Source organism: Colias philodice, chromosome 24, assembly GCF_061535455.1.
Source record: "Colias philodice isolate Cphi_HAF_F1 chromosome 24, ilColPhil1 Martin Lab GWU primary, whole genome shotgun sequence".
Lineage (NCBI taxonomy): Eukaryota > Metazoa > Arthropoda > Insecta > Lepidoptera > Pieridae > Colias > Colias philodice.
This window is the reverse complement of record NC_143109.1, coordinates 6956237-6984025: the sequence shown is the minus strand read 5'-3', so window position 1 is coordinate 6984025 and position 27789 is coordinate 6956237. Positions and strand designations below refer to the sequence as shown.

Sequence of the window (27789 nt, the reverse complement as noted above, 5' to 3'; positions counted from 1 at the left end):
ATTAACTTGTTTGTGATAATGAAAAGCTTACTACTACTCTGAAAAATAATATCTAATCTATTCTTTAGTTTATAGCTTAAGTACATGACAGTATTTAACTTCATATATTTTTATTATCTTGCGTTATGTGTTTAGTAATATGCAATTTATTTTACTTGCTATGTCTTAATTTAAATTGTTTATACTTATGTGTTTTTCTTGCAATAAAAGCTTCCATTTACACCTTCTAGTTTCATTTATCTCTATACTAGGTTTCCGCCCGCGGCTTCGCCCGCGCAGTCAAAGAAAAACCCGCATAGTTCCCGTCCCCGTGGGATTTCCGGGATTGCGTCATTTTCCCGGGATAAAAAGTAGCCTATGTCCTTTCTCGGGTATCAAAATATCTCCATACCAAATTTCATGAAAATTGATTCAGTAGTTTAGGCGTGATTGAGTAACAGACAGACAGACAGAGTTACTTTCACATTTATAATATTAGTATGGATTTAGCTAGATATATTTAGCCATTGGAATAAGTATACATTACTAATCACTCAAAAATAATCAGTCAGTCAGTAATTATATATGTGTAACGGATGCAAGCGTGGGAGGCGTCTCAAGTTTTCTTTAAAGTATTCTATAAATAATGAATGAATAATGAACATTGCTAATTTGTCCACGTTATTGTGACGATATAAATGCTCGCCATTGTTTCATGAATACGTGCGTTTTGCACGTTCACCAAATGGTGCTTTAGCCAGCTTCAGCTATTTGACCTTCGCTCAGGTGATCGTCATATTATAGAGCCTACCTTTAATTAGGTTAAAATTGACCATTAAAACTAAGATTTTATGCATAGCGGTTCTGTAAATGTTCAAAACTGAGGTTCAATCGTTAGAATAATAATTATGTATGATTTTATGATGTACTAGATTTCCGCCCGCGGCTTCGCCCGCGTTTGCAAAGGAAAACCCGCATAGTTCCCGTTCCCGTGGGATTTCCGGGATAAAAAATATCCTATGTGTTAATCCAAGTTACCCTCTATATGTGTGCTAAATTTCATTGTAATCGGTTCAGTAGTTTTTACGTGAAAGAGTAACAAACATCCATACATCCATACATCCATACATCCATACATCCTTACAAACTTTCGCCTTTATAATATTTATTAGATATGATATGCTTACATTTTAGTCAATACCCAATATACGTATTGAAATGTAAGCAGTGTGGATCACAATTTGAAGACCAATTATAATCGTAATGCCTGAATCAAGCCCGCGAGACATCGTGCGGCTCTACATGGTAGAGTCCTATATTATAACTATTAGCTGTACCGCGCGGTTTTAGTTAAATCTAGTATTTCTATAGTTGATTATTCTGAATAGGTACCTTTATTACTGTTAAGTTCTTGCATTTATTTTCCCAAAAGGGTAACATAATACTCCTCCATCCTCACAAACTTTCGCATTTATAATAGTAGAATTTAACGCAAATCGAATCAACAGTTTTGGATTTAAACTGTTTCATATTCTGTTAACTTTTAAATTCATAACATTAGTATGAAAACACCTGTTTTATTTAAGGATTATAACACGTAAAATATCAAAGAAGACCTTCCTTAGATATTTATTAGCGTTAGGTATATCTTACTCAAACAGATGAACATTTTTGCGCGACTATAGTCACGTACGTGTAGGTAGATTCACGTACAATGAAACAAGGGTAATTTTTGTATGTTCGTTTGCAGTGTGAATTATGTAGGTGTAATGTTTATTATTTCAATGAGTTTTTGCGTATGGATACCGGGAATAGGTGGTGGTTTTCTAGACTTTTTCATGAATTTACATTTTAGCCAACGTCAATTGAGTTTCTTAGAATTCTAGTCATGAAAATTTATAGCATTTGATCATGTAGTAGGCAAGGAACTCATTTTTATGGTATTGGTGGCTATTCGTAATAATAACCAATAATGTAGTCTACACCGTTGGGCGTTAAAAATGAGCCCGTATAAGTAGGTACATTTATAGCAGTTTCCCCAAGCTGACAGGTCGTAAATTAAAATGATGTAAAGAGATATAGAAGTAGAGATAAACTACGATAACATGGCGCGCCCCTCCAAATTACTGTTTCAATGTGTGTAGTGACATCCTTACGAAGGAGTTTGTATGTAGTTGTACGTATTCGTCTTTAGTACTTTAGTAGCAGGCCGGCAGCGGTCTGAATCTTGGTGGTGCATTGTAAATACTTTCACAAATACTTTCAAACGTTTTGAATTTTGGAGGGGCGCGCCATGTTATCGTAGTTTATCTCTACTTATATATTGAACAAATAGGTCTAGCAGATATTTGGTCTCGAGTCGCTTCAAATTTAAAAAAAATTATGATAAAATGTATTGTATAATAATCCATACGTCACATAAGAAAACACTTGAAATACTTTAGCATCACTTGCAGACGTAACTCATATTATAATAAATCTGCCAATAGTAGGTCAAGATCAAAAATAAACTGATGATAAAACGTTTTTCTGAGTATGTGTTGATAGGATGTACTCAATCGATTCTAAGAAAAATCCGTTTATTGTGTAGTCTACTATTTTAGTAGATAGTTTTATTTGGTATTTTGTTTAAAAAAATCGTTAAAAATGTAGGTTATTGGGTCTAAAAAGTATACATAATAGTAATCTAAGTACATAAAATGTATCTATATGAGAAAAAAAGGTAGGTGGTATTATTTAATGGAATGAAAAGAATTCTAAATCTACAAATGCATGAAATGGACGGTAGATTTAGAGACTTAGATAATGTAGAGCGGTTTCTACAAATCGTTAGATCAATAGTGTCAATACGAATACGATATAATCAAAATAATTAATTTAATAATATAAATATGTTCGTAGCTAATCAAATAAAGAAGACCAAAGAGTTAAAACAAATAAAAAATGTGTACGTGTACTAGTGTACACACGTAAGAAGTGAAACTTCTTTATGACCTTATTTTTCAAAAAATAATTTGCTATAGGTATGCAATTTTACAGAAATACGTCGAATCAAGATGGCTCGTAGGCCGTAGCGGAAAAATGTCACGCGTAACGATAAAATGTTACACTTAATTTCTTTCCAACCCCGATAAAGAAGTTCACTTCAATAAAATGTTAGCCACAAGTTTCTTTCTCGATAACAAGAGATAACAAGATTCTCGTTTGTCTGTTTAGAAGTCATCATGCTGACTGAAAATTATTCGAGTCACTTACTTCTTGATAAAAAATTAGAGACACTTATTTATTAGCAAACCTGAATGAAGAAATTATAAAATAAAACAGCATTTCTTGAACACATTCATAATCCGTATTGAAAAGCGTAAGTGCATTATTTATACTCATTTCATAATTATTTTCATATTTCGTAAGTCTGGCACTACGCCACGTGAGAGAGATGGCATTTAATTTTTCGCGTGAGTGCGAAAGGGACGAAGTAATTTTGTCAGAAAAATGTATGCTAAAAACCTTGTGTTGCTATCCTGACTATGAATAGATGGAGTTATTTCTGTTCAGTTTTCAGAAGGTTAGCGCTCGCTGAATATTCTGGTTTGCGTAATGTTTTATTGTTTACATTTTATTGATGACAGTTAGTATCGGGAATGTAAGTTTTGCTCTTGGAACGTGATTTTAAATGCTGTAAATTTTCGTGTTTTTGCGCAACTGTAAGGTATTATGGTACTTACTAAGGGCAGATTTAAAGCTTGTTAGATACTTTGTGGTTAGTTCCATATTGTGTAGGTTAATTTAACAATTCTGCTATTGAAAGAATTACTTTTTAAAGTGAAACTTTTATTACATCGTCTCAAACTTTTTGTCTGTGTAGCGCATGTCGCGTGACGGTTGGCTGCAGAGTAGGTATAAAGCAGTGTTCGGAAAGTTTCACTTTTACCGTGGTTTCATAAAACCACACAACATTTTTTATGATTTAGTTAATCAAACACAGGAAAATACAATCATGATTTTCTAAGTTTAAATACGTAATACAGTAACAGATTATAATTTAAGTAAGTTTATCGTCTCAATTGGCATTTACTTAAACTTTGTATTGTGGTATCGGTGGTAAATGATTAGTAGAGTCGTGCAGGTTTACTCAACATTTAACTTTGAACACAGTCATAAGTAACTTCTTGCAGACATAATTTATTATGTCTGATTGTACCAGATTACAATAGAATGCACCTGACGCTTGTATCGTCATCTACCAAACAAACAAAACACGTCTTGTATGTTAGAACGCCATGTATTTTATTTTTATTCTGCTTTTGATTTTACAATCTCAAAATCTTTTGTTATTAAAGTGAAACTTTTATTACATCGTCTCAAACTTTCTGGTCTGCGCATGTCGCGTGTATCGCGGCTGCCGAGTAGGTATACCTACCGACCGTCACGCGACATGCGCTACACAAAGCAGTGTTCGGAACCGTTCGAACAGTTTCACTTTTACCGTGGTTTCATAAAACCACACAACATTTTTTTTATTATTTTTTGTCTTTATCTAAAAGTTTTCTTATGCGATTCCAAGATTGTTCTCTTTACGAATATGTGTTTGTATTTTTTTCAGATGTATCTTATACTTAATTCAGTTGAAAATCAATGGATTGGAAGGGCGGATTTCAACCATCGATCGACGAAACACACACACTTAAATGCATGTACTAAACACATATTGTACTAAATGTATACTTATATAATATTATTATGTACATTTTTTATCATAATAAAATGGAGAGTTTATGCAATTTTTGTTTGTATTCCATATATCCCTATGTTCGAATCCCTATTTTCTTTGTTCACGGCATCATGAGTAAACGACTGGACCGATTTCGATGATTGTGTTGTGTTCGTTATGAAGAAAACAGGACAGGACAACGCCTGTCGAGTCAGCTAGTACATAATACAAAAAAATTAATATTATTTGAAATAATGAAGTAATTAGCGAAAATTTATTAACGCATGGTTGAAACATAATGTAGAACGTCTGGTAGATAACATCTCAAGGCCAAAGAAAATAATATATTTTTACCCCGAACGAACATGCCAAATCTGATAAAACTCTGCGATAGTGTCTGTGTGTGTATTATATAGTGTATATAGTGTATTATACAAAAATGTCTGTGTGTGTATTATATAGTGTGCCAAGAATCACATTAAGCGTAACATTACCGATTTCTAGGAAGGATATTGTTAACGAAACTCATTTTATTCATTTACACTTTATTGTGCTCGCATACAAAATAATCTTCAAAATATCACAAGTGATCTCTTTCAGACAACCCAATGTGTACAGTTTATTTCAATTTTAAATTATTTTTGTTATATACCTCACTCTATTGCAAATAGATAAACATATTATAAATAAAATTACATTTAAGAACATTGCGAAAAAGCTGAAAAATTTGTATGTATAGGTAGGTAATACCTGAATTTTTTATGAATAAAATTATGCGAAATCGCATTAACAATCGAATTCAACGCAATATACATAATCATATTGAATCGGTGATAGGTTCTTGTCATTAAAATTTTTTCTACTTATTGATAAGTTGATAATCACTTTAAAAATGAAATTTTCACTTTTGAAATTTAAATTTCGAAGATAATATTTTCTAGAATGCATGCATATTGCATATGCATGTTTAAGCGTTTTTAATTTTTATAGATAAAAGGTACATTTTAAGAATGTATTACATTAATATCATTATTTCTTAATCATCTTCTCGGTAATACACACTGCACATTGTTTTTAATTTTTAGCAACATGACTCGCAAAGAAAAATATTCGTAACGTTTTGAATATGTCTCTCATTGGTTGATTGCCAAATTGAAGTATTGTGTTCGTAATAGCAATTAATACGAAACGGATATTATATGTCATGTTTGCTTATTTGATTGTCTTGTAAAGCTGTAGGTTAAGCAATTGACAGCGCGGTCTGTTCTATGATGGGTGCTCAGTTTATCATTTATTAGTTACCTACTAGCAGTAATAGATAGCTTTTGTATAGTTAGGTACAAGCTATATCTGCACGGTGACCTGTCATTTTTTAGTTATTCATTAAAGCAAAGGTCATTAAAATCGCTTCAGCTGTTTTTGAGCGTATCTAACACGACTTTCTTATTTAAATATAAAGTAGGTAATATAAAATTCAATTGTAATGAATATATCAATAAACAAACTATTGAACTAAAAATGTTCAGTAGGTACTCAAATTTCGACGGACCGAAGGACGATTTTTAAAAAACACAAGATTTAATTTACACGTCTTTAATTAGTGCTTTCTACATTCAGAATGAATTAAAATAATACTTAGGGCCGATTTTTCAATGCCCAGATAAACAGCTAGATAGACTTTATTCTTCAGTTAACAAAATATTCAATTTTTCAACAGACGAATAGGACTTATCTATCAAATAACTACGTTATTTGAGGAATAAATCTATTTGCCGCTCCAACGGCCAGATAGCGCGCTATTCGACGGTTAGGCGTTTGAGTTGACAACTGACGCGTCAAATTTGGGATATTTTCGTATGTCATAACATAGAGCGTAGAATTATTAACCATTAAACCTCTTTCTATATAATTATTATCAATTAAAATCATATTGAAATTGATGTTTTTGATAGTACTGATGACCATGCCATTGAAAATTTGCCGAACGCTGCCTTTAAGTATGTCGTTTCCATCGTAAAATATATAAATTGAAACACAAATTTAACCAAACTCTTTACTCGAATCAAAACAACAATCAACAATCATAGAAGACAAGACAAACTTAAAATGACTCCTGACGTGAGTCATAATGACGGTTGTTGACAAATTGCAAGAGTTGACTCTATCCCGCTCTAACCTGACTAATTTAATATGTTTGTTTCGCCACTCCGAGAGCAGAGCTGCCAATATGGAAATATTTGGTCAGATAGTTGTTCATCAAATAAATCACGATTGAAAAATAGGCGAGCCGTAATGAGTTAGATAAATAATTGAATAAATCTATTCGATTGGTAGTTGTTAGACTGTTTATCTCGGGATTGAAAAATCGGCCCTTAAACTAATAAACTTATCTCTAAACAAAAATGCAGCGTTTGAAGAAATACAATACGTATGCATTAAGGCGATGCAGGGTGGCCATAGTTTGCTGCGTTAACAAATATGACATCGCTCGCATGTACTGCGGGTGGCCCCGATATAACTCCTCCATCCTCAGTTTCAAGAAAATCTGAAGGGTTTTCTTGAATACATATTTTTCTTAATTTAGACTTAATAACTATGACGATTACAATTATAATTACGATTAATACAAAAGTTATAATGTTAATCACTCCGACGGCACTATTCACTGTACTATTAAACTGGTTTTCACTATTTTCACTATTTTCAATTAAATGCCTGAGCATATTTATGTCAGTTAAATTTGCACCCTTCAGGTTAACAGGCTTCCTGTCGGTCTGGGAGTTCATCAAATTTGGTAATATAATTTTTGGTAAACTTGGGTATATAATATCATTTCCATTCCCTTCATATTTCTTTAGTGTTATATCTCCGATTTTTACGTAGCAGCCAATCTCGTCTAACGCCAATAAATAAGTACCACGAAGAAATTCTTGGGTTACCTCATTTTCACAGACCTTAGTAAGTACTGTTTCCACATTTACGTAAAGTATCCATCTATTTGGTAGAACATTGTCGATTTTCACGTCATCTATGGAAATGGGAATCGGCTGACAACTGGAAACATTTGTAGATAGTCGCAGAAGATCGGTTAAACAATCGTCTTTGTATAGTGTTGATGTCAGTATTTCCGGGCATAGGAACCGGTCTTCGTCAATTTCTTTGCATGGTTGTGAAAGTGGCATCGTTTTCAACCCCTTCACAAGGATGTAAGGGTATTTGGGAAGGATAAAGGAAGTCTGACCTTTTTCTGTGTTAAATATAGGTAAAGGTATAATTTTAAAATATGAGTAAATATCATCAGTAATTAATGGAATAGTCATTACGAATTTTATTTGACTTTGTTTTACATAAGTTTGTACTTCTATTAATTGTTCAATTTTAAGAACATTATCTAAATTTACTGGAAATGGTAACTTAGAGCTAGTTTCAATATTTTTTAATAAAAGTAATAATTCCTTCGTATCTACAACGGATTGGTGTAAAAGTTTAATTTTACTAAAAGCTACAGCAGTTTCAATTTCACTTAATCTAACGTAAATAGACATAAAATTATGTAAGAATGCGGAATATGTATGTATAATTTCATTAGTCCTTTGATGTAAATTTGTGTCATTTAAAAGTGAATCAATTACATTTAGCTTATTCTGGATTGCAATGAAATTGTTATTAGATATTTCAGCAACATTTAATAACGAACCCACCATCTCAGTAACGATCGTCATCTTATGTATTATAGAGTCTTGTTTAGTCTTTAATTTTTCAATAGTGTTTTCGAATTGTATAGCATCTTCGTTGTCGAGGTTACCGGTGATAATTTTTATAACTGAACCAAGTGGATTTAATAAACCACGTTTAGATCTAGAAGACGGAATTAATTGTTCAAATTTATCAATAGTATAATTCATATGATAATCTGTTTGTAATTCTGTTGTAATAAAATCGGAACCTAACGCTTTTACATCAATACAACTATGAACCTGATTTCTAAATGATAGATAACTATTTATATTAAATTCTAAATCATCATATATTAACTTTAAATCTAACACCTTAATAACTCTCCATGTGTCATTGCTGACGACTGCATAGCCTTCACGGAGGGGTAGTATTCCGGGATTCCGTTTAATCTGGTGCAGCTGAAGGCCCTGGTTTTGGATCACATGGATCGTCAGAAGCAGTAACCTGCGGAGGACGCTTAATGTATTTAATTGGAACTTTAGTCTCACGATTGTGTGTCGTTACTAGCACAACATTTCTATGGATCGGTCCCGTGACTATCGCTTTCTGATACCTAGGCTTATCTTTAGCACGTCTCGTGTTAACTCCCTTAATGTAAACTGAATCTCCTATGTCTATGTTAAAATCATTTTCACCGCCATGCTTATCCTTAATAACCTGTTTCTTATGAATAATTTTGTCTGTAAGATATTTGTATGAAAATTTAGTACGTTTGTGGTGATCTTTTACGAATTGTTGAGTTAATTGTTTATTAAAATCTCCAGCTTTATCTAGAATCAGTATGCCTTCCGTATCAAGATCGCGAGTTGAGTGAACCGTATCTGTATTTTCGCTATTATTGCTAGACGCGGTCAAGGTGCTGCTTTCCGCGGTTATTGTACTACTATCAGGTAACGGAATCGAATATGGGGACCTCGGGCGATTATTTTTAGTGATAGGCACTGTTCGGTCTGAATCAGACGAAATTGTAATTGGCGTCAAGGGTCGGTCACATTTTCCCGCCTGATCGTTACTAACTTTTACTATTTCATCGGTTAAGTGTTTTTGAAGATTTCGCTCCTTTTCATCTACATTAACTTTCATTGACACGTCAACTATTGCTGCTGGCATACGAACGCTTTCACGAAAAGTCTGAAAATCTAATATAGCGTCACCGTTCTGAAGGTTAGTTGGAATTGATACTCTAGTTTCTGATCGAGGCTCTAAAGTGATTCTTAACGGAGGGTTATATATAATCGGTATTTTGGCGTTAAATGTTTCTAAAACTTGGTGCTTCATATCGATATTTGCATCTAGTTTCTTAAGTAAATCAGATCCGATTAATCCATCATACTTACTATCTACATTGTATACATAAAATTTGTGGGAAAGTGAGCTTCTAAAAGTTTTTAATAATGGAATTTCTATAACCTCATCATGAGTGCTTTGCGCATGGGTACTAACAACTGTAAATTGTTCATACTGTTTATGATCTCTAAAATATTCTTCTGCTTTGGCCGGACTTATAAAGGAACGACTACTTCCTGTATCTATGAGAAACTTTGCTTTTATTTCGGGAACTATAATATGTGGTAATTTTAAGAAGCTGTCACAATAATTTAAATTTATTATTTCACTGTCTCGTCGGAGGCCGGTAACAGGAAATTCGTTATTGTCATTAAAATTGCTTTCAGTTACTTCCGGATCGGTATATTCGTATAACTCGTTCGCGGCGTCTTCTTTATAATCTAAGGGTGAGTTATCGTAATTTTCATAATTTGGTTCATCGCAGTAATATATGTTATGAGTTACGTTTTGCCTCATAGGTGCCGTACGCATTGATACATCACTATTTAAGCCGGGGTTCGGTGCCTGGGCATGTTGTATGCCAAATTTAAAACGAGGTTGGTCTGTTTGTTGATTTGGGATTCCTAATTGATAACCGGTATTTTGAAAAGGTCGCAATTGGTGGTTATTATCAGATTGTGTGCCAAATTTATAGCCTTGGGCTTGTGGTGTTTGCCTTAACTGTTGAATAAAATTTGGTCGAGGTTGTTGCATTAAATTTTGACGCGGTTGTTGTGCGAAATTCGGTCTATAACCAATTGGTTGTTGAGGGCTACCGTATTTAAAGTTTTGATTTAAAGGCATTGTAATAAAATTAGGTTTGAATGAATTTTGAAAAGTGTTTTGGGTTATAGGTTTTGGCTTACTAGTCTTTGCATTATATTGTTGTATAAAATTTACTTCTTCCGTAACTACGCTAAGTGCATTTTCTAAGTTTTTACAACCCCTTAATCTAACAATCCGGATCATGTCCTCCGGGAGGTTGTACAGAAAAACATTTAACGCGGTATTATTGTATATGATCATTTTCGCGGCTTTGACCCCTTCATCTGTGAAGCGGTTCACCTTTGAAAATAGGGAACTTTTTACGTTTTGTATTCTGTGGCAAAACTGTATGTAACTTTCACCTTGTTTTATTTTTAACCCTTCTAACTCTAATGCTATACACTCTTCCGATCGCGGGTCTCCGAAATGTTGGGTAAGTATTTCTTTCAATTCAGTCCATGAAGTTATATTTTGGTAATCACTAAGCAGTGAAGCTGCCTTACCGATAAGCCTGCTCGTTATGGCATGGTATACATATAAGTTTTGTGCGTTATTACTCGCATCTTGGAATGACCTTATAATATATTCACTTTTATTGATAAATAGGTTTAACAGTTTTTCATCCCCATCAAATTTGGGAATGATACATAGTATTTCTCTAGGAATGAGTTTAATCTCTTCCATTTTGCGTAGTTTTATCGATTAAAACACGAAATTAATGAAAGTACCTAACACTTAAAATCACTAACTAATAACTAACAATTAAAATTAAACACTAAAAATTACGACTTATCACGATAATTGTAATGAACAAAATCAAATAAACGTAATGATTAGGCCGACTATTTTGGGTCGGGGATTTCGTGAAAAACAGGGACTATGAAAAACAGGAGTGAAGAGGTCTACTCACAGTCTGCTCGCTCCCATGTCCTTCACTTATGATTCTGAATGCTCGTCCTTGAAGTCTCCGTACGCGTTTCACTGCAGCGATTCAGTTTTTTACGCGTACGCGTCGCGGGAGTTATTTATTTAGTTCGAGGATACTCGTCTGTACCGCACTATCACAGATCCTTAATTATGGCTTTACTGATAGCTCGGCAGCAGGATATTATCGAGTATCCTACCGGCTGCGCCACTCAAATTTCGACGGACCGAAGGACGATTTTTAAAAACACAAGATTTAATTTACACGTCTTTAATTAGTGCTTTCTACATTCAGAATGAATTAAACTAAAACTTAAACTAATAAACTTATCTCTAAACAAAAATGCAGCGTTTGAAGAAATACAATATGTATGCATTAAGGCGATGCAGGGTGGCCATAGTTTGCTGCGTTAACAAATATGACATCGCTCGCATGTACTGCGGGTGGCCCCGATATAACTAGGTATTATGTTTACACATATTTTATTTTGCACCGCTATGAGCGCTATTTCAAAAGTCAAACAAAAACTACTTAAACCTTAGTTTGTGTGATTATTTGTTCTAGTTACACTTCCATAAATGCTAGCTAAATTATACAGGGTGTCCCACTGTTGGTATACTAAGCTCAAAGGAGGTTGTAGTTTTGCATACGCTGAGTACTTACGTAAAAAATGTTTATAAATTCCAGACGCATTTTTAACGTGATAACGTTTTTAAAATCGTTTTAGTCGGGTGACATGTTCAGAAACTTGTGTCACACCAAAACCTCACGAGCGCGATCGCAGGTATAACGAGAGAGAGACGGACCGATCTCCCGTCTCATCTCGAGCGCTGCCACCATTAAGACGTTATCACGTAAACATCTCGATCGTAAACCTACTTTACAAACAACCAATTTTTTTTTTCAATTAGATGAATAATTCTTAAAACTCTATGTCTATGTGTACACCCAGAACAAGCAACCCGCCCAGCTTTGCCACCAGCACCTATCGTTAAATTAAAATGCTTACATTAGCGAAGCGGTATATGCCGGCTGCGCGAAGCTAGAGAAGAAAACATGGATTTTCAGGAAAAATTTAGCAAACATTTTTTGATGTGTTTAAGTATTTTTTACGTGATCAGTGTATGCAAAACTACAAGTCCCTACGCGCTTAGTATACCAATAGTGGGACATCACTGTATAATCTTATAATCTATAGAGAGAATTGAGAATCCTGAATTGAAATATCTCTAAATAGACTTTGCAGCAACCACATGTTATTCAATTCCAACCTTCGAGATATGAGTAAACTTGTTATCAATGTCGGAGCTAAAATATAACGTTATATATTATTTTAGCCTAAGATTTAGTTTTTAGAGCTCGTTAAATTTTATGGTTTAGTTAAAATATTTATGAGTTTATGATATTGCGCATGTCCAATATTGTGGTATGTTAGTATGAAAACATAGAAGTGACTTTAACACCCTTCAAGATGACATGAAGTATCCTGCTCATAAATGCCATAAATTAAGCTAGTTTTTCAATTATTTATCCTATCTACTATTATATTATAAATGCGATAGTAACTGTATGTCTGTCTTTATTTTATTTATTTATTATACTTTATTGCATTGAAAATACATAAATACATATAACAAAGACAATACTACAGAAACAGCAAAGGGCGGCCTTATCGCCTCTTCTTCTCTCCTAAACTACCGAATCAATCTGGATGAAATTTGGTACACAGTAACTATTCTCCCTTTAGGAATATCAAACATGCCTAATAGTCGACCTAGGTTTAAGGTATTAGGGCAATATGTCCTGTCGTTGAGTATTCTGTTTCTTGGACATACCGGTACCATCACATTATTTTCTTTAAAAATGTTAAAAAAATATTATGACGATTCAAAAGTGCTTTTATAAGAAGTCTAATTGAATAAATAAATGTTTGTGTTTGATTTTAACTAATTACAGTTGTAGTGATGTTAATCATGTGCAGATTTTTTTTAAATTTGCTTCCATAATCTGCCAATTGATTGCGGTCGAAGGCTGTAACAATATATGTAGCGCGCTAGTTAAATGCTCTATATTAAACACTATAGAGCAAATACTTTAAAAAGTTCAACTTGGTACCGTACTTCATTATGAGTTTATGAATTACTAGCTTACCGCCCGCGACTTCGTCCGCTTTGTCTAAAACATAATAAATTATATACTAAAACCATCCTCTTGAATCACTCTATCTATTAAATGAAACTGCATCAAAATCCGTTGCGTAGTTTTAAAGATTTAAGCATACATAGGAACATAGGGACATAGGGACAGAGAAAGCGACTTTGTTTTATACTATGAAGTGATTTATATATTATACTAGCGGCCCGCCCCGGCTTCGCCCGTGGTACATATGAAAAATAGATGTTGGCCGATTCTCAGACTTACCCGATATGCACAGAAAATTTCATGAGAATCGGTCCACCCGTTTCGGAGGAGTATGCAGACTAACATTGTGACACGAGAATTTTATATATAAGATTTACATTCTAGAATCTAGGTTATATGAATATATATTGCTTGTTAGCTGTAAACAATAAACTGTAATAGAGTTGTTGTTGAAATAATGTTGTTTGGCGTAGCAGATAACGCGTGAGTTTAACAACCGATAGATTTTAGGTTATGCAGTTAGCAGTTGTTACATATTACAATGAAAACAATGAATAAAATTTAAATCTAGCATGGCATGGCGAACTTGATCTGAGAACTTGATAATAATAATAAGAGCATTAATTGTTCATTATTCATTTTGTCATAACACACAGTATCTTTTCAGTCAATGGTATACCTTCCTCATAAAAGGACATAACTCATTTCTAAACTTAGAATACTTAAAAGCTATTTGTTTACAGCAGAAATTTCTTTGTTACTAACCTATTATGTTTAATTTTAGCCCAATGTGTGTCGAATCAAGTCATTGATTAAATACGATCGGAATGGCTGAGTGACGTGTGTTTGAAATATCTATTGTAATCTAGGTCTTCTAGATCTTAGTATACGTGAGATCACATATAGGAAATGTGTTAATTTAACATTTAGGATTATTAAATACTCTTTGGAGAAGGTTTATCTTACTCGTGGAAGTTGAATAAGGTCTGAATAGAATAGGTTATTGAAAATAATTATCTACTTGACTATTTCAATTCATATTGTTATTGAAAAAGATTTGGTTTGGATGTTCATAATTTTTTTGTGATGTTTAATCTAGATCCGTTTATTAAAGAACCAAAAGCAGAGAGAAAGAAGGTACGTAAAGCTGGCGATGAAAAATTAGCGAAATTAAAAAAAAACAACACCAGAATTTGTTGCTTATTTGTTGCTAATTAGGTGCTATAATGACGATTTTGTTGCTCAACCCGTTCGCTGAAAATCAGCAACAGTTCTAGCTTAACGTTAAGGTAGCGTGAAGAAATCGGAAAAAGGGATGGATCGTTGCAAAAATGCAGGTGAATTTGTTGCTAATTTGTTGCTGCATAAAAACAGTGAAAATTTTGAATTTTTTTCATTGGCGCCAAAAATAACACTGGCCACGTCAACTTAATTGTCGATTTTCGGTAGTGAAACATAAAAAAAAATTTGTTGCTCCTCACATCGTTCACTGGCACAGTGTACAGAGCCAGCAGCAAAATAGAAACCGGAAGTAGAGTTAATTTTGAAACCGGTTTGCTAGAAAATCGTCCACGCCAGCTTAACTGTCGATTTTCGGTAGTGAAACATAAAAAAACATTTGTTGCTCCTCACATCGTTCACTGGCACAGTGTACAGAGCCAGCAACAAAATAGAAACCGAAGGTAGAGTTAATTTTGAAACCGGTTTGCTAGAAATTCGTCCACGCCAGCTTAACTGTCGATTTTCGGTAGTGAAACATAAAAAAAAAATTTGTTGCTCCTCACATCGTTCACTGGCACAGTGTACAGAGCCAGCAACAAAATAGAAAAAGGAAGTAGAGTTAATTTTGAAACCGGTTTGCTAGAAAATCGTCCACGCCAGCTTAACTGTCGATTTTCGGTAGTGAAACATAAAAAAAAAATTTGTTGCTCCTCACATCGTTCACTGGCACAGTGTACAGAGCCAGCAACAAAATAGAAACCGGAAGTAGAGTTAATTTTTAAACCGGTTTGCTAGAAATTCGTCAATTTATTCACTCTAATTCCGGTTTTTATTTTGTTGCTGGCTATGTACACTGTGCCAGTGAACGATGTGAGGAGCAACAAATTTTTTTTTATGTTTCACTACCGAAAATCGACAGTTAAGCTGGCGTGGACGAATTTCTAGCAAACCGGTTTCAAAATTAACTCTACTTCCGGTTTCTATTTTGTTGCTGGCTCTGTACACTGTGCCAGTGAACGATGTGAGGAGCAACAATTTTTTTTTATGTTTCACTACCAAAAATTGACAGTTAAGCTGGCGTGAACGAATTTCTAGCAAACCGGTTTCAAAATTAATTCTACTTCCGGTTTCTATTTTGTTGCTGGCTCTGTACACTGTGCCAGTGAACGACGTGAGGAGCAACAAATTTTTTTTTATGTTTAACTACCGAAAATTGACAGTTAAGCTGGCGTGGACGATTTTCTAGCAAACCGGTTTCAAAATTAACTCTACTTCCGGTTTCTATTTTGTTGCTGGCTCTGTACACTGTGCCAGTGAACGATGTGAGGAGCAACAAATTTTTTTTTTATGTTTCACTACCGAAAATCGACAGTTAAGCTGGCGTGGACGAATTTCTAGCAAACCGGTTTCAAAATTAACTCTACTTCCGGTTTCTATTTTGTTGCTGGCTTTGTACACTGTGCCAGTGATCGATGTGAGGAGCAACAAATTTTTTTTTATGTTTCACTACCGAAAATCGACAATTAAGTTGACGTGGCCAGTGTTATTTTTGGCGCCAATGAAAAAAGTTCAAAATTTTCACTGTTTTTATGCAGCAACAAATTAGCAACAAATTCACCTGCATTTTTGCAACGATCCATCCCTTTTTCCGATTTCTTCACGCTACCTTAACGTTAAGCTAGAACTGTTGCTGATTTTCAGCGAACGGGTTGAGCAACAAAATCGTCATTATAGCAACTAATTAGCAACAAATAAGCAACAAATTCTGGTGTTGTTTTTTTTTAATTTCGCTAATTTTTCATCGCTAGCTTTACGTACCTAGAGAAAGAGCGATGGGAATTCGCCCGGTAAGAATCCAAAGTGTTTATTTTAAATTATTTAGGCATAATTTAATGGAATATAAATCACGATATAATTACTGAAAATTTTAAATTTACGTAAATAGACTACATCATGAGCTACATAACTGATAAATAGGTATTTAAGTCCCTTTTTATAACATCTTTTTGACAATTCAAACAATCAAACTTGCATTTGAATTCAAATAACAATTCTTATTTATAAGACTTTCACATAATAATTTATGTTTACTGATAAGGTAAGTAATTTCGTCAGTCTTCTACAAGAATCAGATTCATATCATTAAGGGCGTTAGAACTAATATTTTCTATCATAGTAACAGCCACTCCAACTACATGTATACGAGAACATTTAACATTATAATTAATACGAATTTAATTTAATTTCAAAGTGACATATAACATAGGTTATGTTTGTTTTCTGTTCTCAGAAATCAAACAAGCCAAACGCAAATGTCAGACGTTCGATTGGTCAGAATAACATCCATACTTAATATTATAAATGCGAAAGTAACTCTGTCTGTCTGTCTGTTACTCAATCACGCCTAAACTACTGAACCAATTTGCATGAAATTTGGTATGGAGATATTTTGATACCCGAGAAAGGACATAGGCTACCTTTTATTGTGAAATATGTACCACGGACGAAGCCGGGGCGGACCTCTAGTTATTTATAATTAACGTTTTTATTGTATACTAGCAGTCCGCCCCGGTTTCACCCGTGGTACATATTTACGTTTTCTCTACGTAAGAACTAAGGTAAGAACCATCCTCGTACTTCAAGGAATATAATAAAAAAAGAATTAATGAAATCGGTTCAGCCGTTCTCAAGTTATGAGCTTACCAACACATTTTGGGATTCATTTTTATATTATAGATTACGTTTAAATAAGGATAATTAATTATATTATACACAACAGCTTCTGCACTGTATTACGGTTAAATCGTGAAAAACTTATTTCCGCGTCAAACTTATTTCTGCCCTATTTCAACCCCGAATTTTCATTTGAAACAATCGTAGCATCCCTTGCTTTGAACATAGGTCTTGAATTTTGTCCATTATGATGTTGTAGTTTAGACCTGAAAGTGAGGTAAACTTTTCAATTTATTATTATGAATAGAGTCACCCAGAGCGTTATTTAATTATATATTTTATATGCTTATTGTAGAGTATTGTATGTGTAGAGTATTGTATTTTCATAGTTATAAATGATATAGTTAATAAGTTTTGCAAGATAGACTCAAAATTACTAAACCTCATTTTAATGTCACAACTCTACATTTTTTCTATATTGTTTACATTTTTAACATTATATCCGCGAGTACTTAATAATTTGATTTCAATTTTCCCTTTCGAATTGTGAAACCGTTGATTTAATTCCATTCACACATATTATAGCTTTGTTTTTTGGTTAAGTTATTCGTAAAATATATGATAAACCACTGCTATTTAATGTAAACAAAAGATTTAAAATCGAGAAAACATATTTTAGAAATAAACGTTTTTTGAATTGAATTTCTATGAAATAATACAATACTTCGGCCTCTAAATAATACTATAGAAGTAGTTCGTTATTGTGTTTTTTACAACTAAGGTTGTAGTTTTAAGAAGTTATTGTCTTGAGTCTACGAAAGCTCTACGACGCTACGAACTATGTAGACCATGATATCAGAATCTATTTTTTATATAATTCATTAATTTTATATGATAATGCTATTTCTTTATTGAATTATATTTTATATTATTACAAATTGCACAGCATTAAGCAATACTCTAATAAAAAGTTTATGATCTGAAAATATCGTCGCTCTTTCATAAGTTTTCTATTTTGTTTGATGTTACATGATTTCAATTTTATGATTGTCAATTTAATTGAGTGTTGACCTTGTTACATTATTTTTTAAATAATTTATATAAACAAACGTAAAGTGCATATCTAATATATTAAATTGTTACAAATATATTATAAAATATAACTTTCTATTGATATGAATAATGCGTTAACGTATACAGTTACAGGTAGCTTATTTTATATAAATATTCAGCATAGTTATCGTTTGCATAATTTGATCAAAGTAATGCAACACTAACATAATATAGTTTATTAGAACAAACGGCTAAAGATACATTTTATTCATCGTTTCAAAGCATGTTAATGTGTTTCTAAACCTTCCTGTCGTTGCCTCACAATTTATATGTATACCATCGTCCGTCATTTAATTATATTTTGCATTTGGGTAAAACCGCGAAAAATTGTACATGAATTATTTTTTCAATGTTCCCATTTTATTTCTCATATGGCATCAACGTTTTTTGACAACAAGTGTTTTGTTAGATATGTAATAAAAGGTATGCTTGTGTTCTTTTAGATTATTTCATAAAACTCAATCTATCTCTTGCAGAAATATTTTATTTTATATTTTTTTTACTGGCTCCACTTTTCTGTCCATATAAAAAATATTTGTCCACCTAACACCCTTGTGACAAAAACTGATAACCCCTACGAAATGGTATGACTGACTCGCATTTTTATGAAAAATTTAAGTTATTCGGTTCTTATTCAACATGTACATAAAAATCTTTTAATGCACAAGGCCTTAATCGATTTTTTATTATTATTTAAAAAACTGTCCACTTTTTTTATACGTGTGTAACGTCACGTATGTAACGTCTCTAACTGCCATACTATAAGAATTATCAGAATCCTTCTCTTATTTTGTTGAGTGGCAACACTATTTGGCATGCTGGCAACATTTAAAAAACAAAAGCAGCCATTTTTTCTTTGAGAGAAATGGTGTTTTGTGTTGATGTGAGATTTGTCGCTCGAAAAAAGGGTATTTAAAGTGTTTGATTGCGAGGTAAGTATATATATTCTGTCTTATTGTTATAAATCTTTACGTAGGTTTACTATAAAACTAAAGAATCAGACTACTTCGTGGTTCTTAGCATTCACAATCGAGTAGTAATTTTAATTTAAGGTTATGTCGCCCGCATTTTTTGTCATGATTGTAACGATGTGTAACGAAATGTGTTACGTTACAGTCATGACATATTGTTAGGCTTAGAACACATAGGTCTATTAAAAAATTTCGCGAAAAAAGGACGATAATATTTTCAAATCTAAACGGCTGAACGGATTTTGATGTGCAAGATATCATTGGATTGGTCTTTATCTATAGTTTTCCATTACCTTAATATGTTTTAAATTACAGATGGCGTTGACGAATGCCGAAAGGCAAAAAAAATATCGAGAGAAGTTACAAGTTCAAAATCCCGAGAAATATAAAGAACTACAAACGAAAAATGCAGAAAGGAATAAAAAGCGGAAAAAATATCAATTTTTTTCAATACAATTTTGATTTATGCATCTTTTTGTTTTAATTCATTATTTTATGATATGAATTGGTTTTACCTACCTATATCTCCATTTTTTCCTGTCGTGTGAGTGTAAGACACCGTGTCGACGTTAACTTTTTAATGCTAGGAAGAAAAGATAACTGTTATATGTACTAAGCTTTATAATGGTCATGTAAGTAACATTCAGTCATGTATGTAACGTTTGTTATGATGTCATGAATGTAACGGTACAATTTTTCGCGGTTATACCCATTTATCTCTTGCAATTTCCACAAGACATGACGTCAATACAGTATATAGTTAGCTAGATATAACTCCGAAAGCTACAAAACATGCAAAGCATAGTTTGAGAGATTAATGACACAGCCGCCGTCTGCGCCGCCGCGCAGAAAATAACTGAAATATCATTCGGCCGTTAAAAATAGTGCGCCGTGATCGCCGCCGTACTGCATACAAAAGTGGCTTGGAGCGTCAAGCGGCTTATCAAATTTCTCTACCCACACGGCGCCCACGCGGGCCCGCCGGCCGCCCGCCGTCCGCCCGCCGGCCACCCGCCACTCCGTGCCCGACCCCGCGCGGCGCGCTCCTGTATTAGTGTGTTAGCACCCACTTCACTGTAACACTGAAGCAAAATAACTTACACTGGGTGGATATTCACTCGGGACTCGTGAGGTACGCTCACCGCGCCTGCCACGACCGAACTGTTGCTGAACACGACGCTCGGACGATCCAAAAATATCTTTTGTTACAACACTTATAATACCTAGGCTTTAGTATAAACCGCGTCTTATAAATAGGCCGGTACAGTAACAGTGCAGTCACATTAACCTAAATGCTGTGGCCTGGATCGTGGATGTGATTTTGTCTCGTTTTTGGTAAATGGTAGATGCACCTAGTCTACTCTATAATACTACACAATACACATATCTGACTCCTAATGCCTTATTCCTACAAGTAAATTATGTCCTATGAGATCAGTTTCAATGTAAACAAATATGATTAATCTATACGCAACAAGTGACAGGCTCTAACATCAAAAGCTTCGTATACAATTTTGCATGCCAATTCTCACAGCGAAGTTTTTCAGTTAATGTTAACCGAACAATATGAAGTCAAGCCAAATTCATTTCAGATTCTTATGTTTGAGGAAATTTATTAGATCTTAAATTGTTTTGTTTGTCTTTGATTCACTGAAGTAGTACAGGATGTAAAAGCTATTAAAAGATGGTTATAATTTCACTATTTATAGTATACTAGAGGTCCGCCCCGGCTTCGCCCGTGGTACATATTTCGCAATAAAAGGTAGCCTATGTCCTTTCTCGGGTATCAAAATATCTCCATACCAAATTTCATGCAAATTGGTTCAGTAGTTTAGGCGTGATTGAGTAACAGACAGAGTTACTTTCGCATTTATAATATTAGTATGGATTTAGATATTATATTGGAGCTGGCAATCGAGCTGATACTTGACCTGGACAAACGACCGTCCCTTAACATTTGCAAAAGTAGAGCCCCTACAAATCCGTTGATAGCTTTAAGTGATAATGAAAGAATCCTTCCTTGTTAAACATTGACAACAGAAAAAAAAGGAATGGACTGGGAAAGGCGAGGAAAATAAATATTTAGTAGGCAATGGTATAATAATTATTTTCAAAGTAATATTATGTGATAAGAATAAGATGAAATATATTTATGAATCATTGTACGATTATTGTTTTAATTCCATACCTACCTTTGTAATTACCTACTACAAATTACACGAAGTAAGGTTTTCATTTTATTAAGAAGTTTTTCTTGATAAAAAAATATGCACTTGAATATTCCTTCTGTACGATTTTAATATAAGTAAGCACTATTTATTCTTGCATTTTATGATAACGACATTACAAGCACATTTTCGTTTATTGAAAATCGCCATTTAGTATGCCATCAAATTAATTTGTTAGAATGAGTTAAATGCAGCAATTACTCTTAGTGAAGTGAAGTGAAGTAGTCGAGTGCTATGCCAACAAATGATAACACTGTATTACGACGTATACACTATTCTTGACCTTTCTTATAAAATAAGTACTATTTATTCAAAAGTCCTTCAAAATGATGAGAAAAGTGTGAATCGGCAGAAAAGATATTATATTTTATCGAAGAAATATATTTCACGAGTTAGTACGCAACATTTTAATTAGTGCATAAGCATAGAGTCACTATTGTAATTCGTTGTAGGTCCTTAGAAGTTGAAGGCAAGAAACAAAGATAGTAGTAGTAGAAGTAGTTATTACTCTATCAAAGATTATTTCGAATTCTTAGATAAAGTGAAGTCCCATGTCCCCTAGTGGGGTAAGGGGCAGATGCATTTAACATATGTTTCACTGATCGATTTTCTTTAGGGACAAGTAGGTGATCAGCCTTCTGTGTCCTGCCAGACCAAGACATTTTTTTTCTTCGTCTCCACCGGGAATCGAACCCAGGACCCCTCGGTGTTACGTTCACGCGTCAACCACTGTACCGAGGAGGCGGTCAATTCAATTTAATTCTTAGATAGATCTATGGCAAATAGACTCTATAAAATGATGATCAACTACTTTGAAAAGGATGAGAAGCTTCAACATAGACAAATTATAATATTCTACGTTTATAGATAAAAAGTTAAATTTAAAAAAATATGATGCGACAATATTCGTAGATATATATTTCGTTTCGTACGAAAGCTCAAATAATTAAAAAGTTATTTGAGCTTTCGTACGAAACGAAAGCTCTAAAAACTTATAGAAAGCTCGAAAAAAACTTTACGTACTTTATGTACGTTACGTAATTTTCATAACTGAGATATTACAACAAAATGTATTCCTACAACTAGTCGGAAATGGCAGCAAATAAAACTCATTTTCAGTCCTTATATTTATCGTAAGAAACTTTGAGAAAAAAACCAATGACAGACTTATTTGCAAAATCGTGACTTTGATTCAAAAGCTTCAACATCAAAAATATAACATAGGTTTCCAGTGAAATCAAGCTCAACACACAATAATAAAAATTAAGTTCATTACGTTGAATGCTTTTAACTCGTAACATTGAGTACGATTTAATAGATTATAAATCCAGAATCCACGTCTTAAATCCATTGAAAAATTATCTTAATCCTCGAAAAAACAATCACAACATTGAATTTACAGCAAATTGGCTCTCAATTGCCATTATTCGCTTGCACACAAGACCTCGAAACATTTTCATTTCAAAACGACACTGTTTCCCGTCTATTTTTAAATCACAGTGTTTCTATTTTCGTTCAAACTTTATAGCAATACCGCATTAAAACCGACTCTGCCAAGTTTCACACTTACCATATGAATATGTTTGAAATATGATAATTTGGGGAATTTTGGTCCAAATCATTACTTATATTATTATTATTCGTTATGACTTATGTTGGTTATTTGCGTGTGAGTCATTTTAATTCGGTCTTGTGCAATTTAGTCTTAATTTTGGCGACAATAGTGTTTGTGAACTAAAAACAGACTTTATTAATTATTCACGATCAATCTATAGTTATACTAGCTTACCGCCCGCGGCTTCGCCCGCTTTGTCTAAAACCTAATAAATTATATACTAATAAAACCTTCCTCTTGAATCACTCGTTCTATTAAAAAAAACTGCATCAAAATCCGTTGCGTAGTTTTAAAGATTTAAGCATACATAGAGGCATAGGGAAATAGGGACAGAGAAAGCGACTTTGTTTTATACTATGTAGTGATGATGATAAGTACCTACTATAGAACTTTGCTCACATAAAATTTAAAAATTCACTACAAGATGTTTTTCCTTCACAAAGCTTTTAGATTCAACAAGCTTCTGTCATGTTATTTTATAAAATATAACGTATATATATTTTACTTAAATTCAATGCATAATGTGTGTATTTTTGTTCTGTTGAAATACGTGACTGACGGTTAGACAGGCAGACATACGATTATATAAATAAATTTTGTTCTCAATTAAAATGTTATTCATTGTACTAAAATACCCATTTTATTTATCTGTTGTAATGAAAGACTTTGTTTGTTGTGATTCAATAAAATAATGAATGTTATTTTATTTTGTAATTAACGAGAAATAATTACTTAATTGTAAATACATTAGCATTTACATCGTGAATTATTAGTAAGTATGTTTGCTACGAAAATTGTGCCGAACAGAGCATCGAGCAGAACGGCTACATTACGTAGAGATGCTCGAGAAAGTGCTCAAGAGTCAAGAGTGTACCCACGCACAAGAGTATTTATCTGCATTTAGACACTGGTCTAGCAGATAAATACTCTTTTTTGGATCTAATATCTATGCTCTTACTTCGAAATTGCTCCGAAAGCAAACTGATCCTGCTTTTTTAATCATGCCGTATCATTGTGATTTACCAATAAAACTGATGTTTAACGAACTAAAAGAGCATATTATATGTCGGCGCAACGACGATAAACGACTACCCTCAAACTACTAAATAATTATAACTAGCTAAAGTTTACTTTGATCTTTTTAAATAAGTGGTTGATTCATTAATCAACCACTAATGAAATAATTAAATTAACGAAATAATTAATGTTTGTTAAAACTGATGAAAATTCATTGTAAAAATTCGAGTGGCAACACTCAAACTAATTCTTGTGAGTCATTGTTTGCTTTAAATACGAGCGACCGACGGCACAGAGCACATTCACACGCCGGCCGTTGGAGCGTTCGGAGCTCTCTCTATAATTTCCACGTAGATTAAAAAGGCAGTAAAAATACCCACAGGCGTTCTACTTCGAGTATGAGCGCCTGCCCTGATGATGGTGACGTCAGAATTGCTGACGTCACTCTTTTTAAAAATAGCCTTTGGCCTCTTCTTCCGTCATCAGAAGTGGGATAGAATTCAAGCTCACTCTTTTTAAATGTTAAACGTTTACGTAGTTTTGTAACGGCATACTGGCGTTTGTGTTTTTTCGTGCGTTGTAAAGTAAAAGTTTGTTACGTGGATTATTGTAACGGGAGTGTAGTTCATCGAAGGAATTGTGCGTGCTATCTGCGCCTCTCTTTGTGATAAGCATAAATCTACGAGAACCTCCGAGAAATCTACGAGAACCTTCGAGAATCTGCCTATGTCACAAATGAGTAGGTGTTGGTCGCATGATACGCGAACGGACTACCTCTGTCATGTGTGTCCTGTAAGGTCAGCGTGGCCGAGGCAGTGTGTTTTTGAAATCCCGAGATGAACTACCGTAGTGTTGTAATACGAGAAAAGGCGTACGAGGACGTACGATTGTCAGTATGGCCGTGTTAGACTTAAAATCTACGAGAACCTTCGATAAATCTACGAGAACCTTCGAGACTCTCCGAGAACCGACACAAAATACGCCGAGAATCGTTTTCTTCTTCTTTGTCGATTCACTCTTGGCAGAGTGGTCGTGGTCACGTTGAGACATCCACATCGGTAGTGGAGGCGGACACAGCTTTCCGCACGATCTCCCGCCATGTCTTCCTGTTACTAGACTGTCTGGTGCAGTCTGATACACAAATTCCTATAGCAGATTTCACTTGGTCAGTCCAGCGCATTAGTGACCTGCTTTTACAACGAGACATTTACAACGAGGCTGGTACAGAGCGCGCACCGCCTGTCAGTATGGCCGTGTCGGCGCAACGACGATAAACGACTACCCTCAAACTACTAAATAATTATAACTAGCTAAAGTTTACTTTGATCTTTTTAAATAAGTGGTTGATTCATTAATCAACCACTAATGAAATAATTAAATTAACGAAATAATTAATGTTTGTTAAAACTGATGAAAATTCATTGTAAAAATTCGAGTGGCAACACTCAAACTAATTCTTGTGAGTCATTGTTTGCTTTAAATACGAGCGACCGACGGCACAGAGCACATTCACACGCCGGCCGTTGGAGCGTTCGGAGCTCTCTCTATAATTTCCACGTAGATTAAAAAGGCAGTAAAAATACCCACAGGCGTTCTACTTCGAGTATGAGCGCCTGCCCTGATGATGGTGACGTCAGAATTGCTGACGTCACTCTTTTTAAAAATAGCCTTTGGCCTCTTCTTCCGTCATATATTATATGAAAATAAATTAATAAACCTTCCCATAGAATATATTATGTAGAGCTATATTATAATTATTAATGTAGAGATATTATAAATAACATAATCAATTAAAATAAATTACGATATTTCATAAACGTTAATGAACTTGGTAATGTTCCAGGCCCTTGGAAGAAATAATAAATTTGCTAATTATTATAAATTTGTCCAGTTGTGTCGTAGAAGCAGGTATTATCCTAGTTTATATATTTATTTATTTGTGATTTATGTTTAACTAGCTTTCCACCCGCGGCTTCGCCCGCTTTGTCTAAAACATTATAAATTATATACTAAAACCTTTCTCTTGAATCACTCTATCTATTAAAAAAAACCGCATCAAAATGCGTTGCGTAGTTTTAAAGATTTAAGCATACATAGGGACATAGGGACACAGAAAGCGACTTTGTTTTATACTATGTAGTGATGATGATACCAATACAACGTGGATGGTGTGATATCACCAATTTCACGAGGAACTTTTTATCGATGCAAAGCTTTGTAATCTGCTACTAAATTGTTGAAAATGTAGCTGGATTAAGTGGACACTGAATTTATATTCTACTTATTTGTGCACAGAGTGTCTCTGGCAAATTTTGGCTTGAACGATATTTTAATAAATGGTAAAAGAGTATATTGTAAGAGTTTGAGATATACATACAGAGTACCTACAAATAAAGTTGTGTTTGAAACATGTCTTCTTTCAATGGTTATTCAAGATACGATTATTGCGATTTTTTGGACATTAGGTAGGTATTAAAACGTAAAAGATTGTGTTGCGAAAGTTTACGAGAAACAGATTTTTCACACAAATAAATGTGATTAGATCGGTATGAAGTTTGGTACAGAGATATATTTTAATTTGCATAGTTTTCTTTTAACAATATAAGTGAATGCTTTTATTTTACAGTTTATTTTTATGTCCCCTAGTGGGGTAAGGGGCAGATGCATTATACATCTGTTTCACTGATCGATTTTCTTTAGGGACAAATAGGTGATCAGCCTTCTGTGTCCTGCCAGACCGAGACTTTCTTTTTCGTTGTCTCCACCGGGAATCGAACTCAGGACCCCTCGGTACGCTCACGCATCAACCACTGAACCAAGGAGGCGGTCTTTATTTTATTTTACAGTAAAGATTTTAAAACATCTGAAAACGTCTCGATCTTGATAAACACAGCAAAAAAGTTGGACTACGTGAAAAACTAAACACAACGTATACGTGAAACAGTGCGAATGTTTTTCACAGGCCATTAATTGGCGGGGTATTTCTGTACCGCTATTATTATTAGAGGTTAGGCAGGTGCCACGTCGGAATGCTAAGACCACGAAATCGTTATACATTGTGCAATTTGTATTGTGATTTGTGATTGATTGCGTTTTTCGCATAGCTAATGTTCAATGTATAATGTATTGGGATGACTTATTGATTGGTGTTATCTATACATAGTAAATCTCTTGTTAGTATAATTGTAACCTAACTTTTCGAGAACGACTTGACCGATTTTTATAATATGTTTTGTGTGAGCAAAGTAAAATAGAGTCGAAAGATAATTTCTGATATACCTAGATAAAAATTTATCAGTACCTATTTGACATTGTAATAGAATGTATTCCAGAAATAGTTAGGTACAACTTTCAAATATAATTGA

The 27789-nt window shown here is 33.9% G+C and overlaps 1 protein-coding gene and 1 long non-coding RNA gene across 2 annotated transcripts in view; one reads left to right on the top strand and one right to left on the bottom strand.

Moving 5' to 3' along the window:
* Positions 1-20740, bottom strand: part of bt (projectin protein bent) — a 156533-nt gene extending 135793 nt beyond the window's left edge. The window contains exon 1 of the mRNA XM_089710305.1: positions 20666-20740. The gene's annotated coding sequence lies outside the window, so the exon portion shown is untranslated. The remainder of the gene's footprint in view (positions 1-20665) is intronic.
* LOC149477786 (uncharacterized) lies at positions 18894-20034 on the top strand. Its single transcript, XR_016317535.1, has 2 exons — positions 18894-19525; positions 19880-20034. It is a non-coding gene; the product is annotated as an uncharacterized LOC149477786 (long non-coding RNA).
* Positions 20741-27789: the final 7049 nt, after the last annotated feature.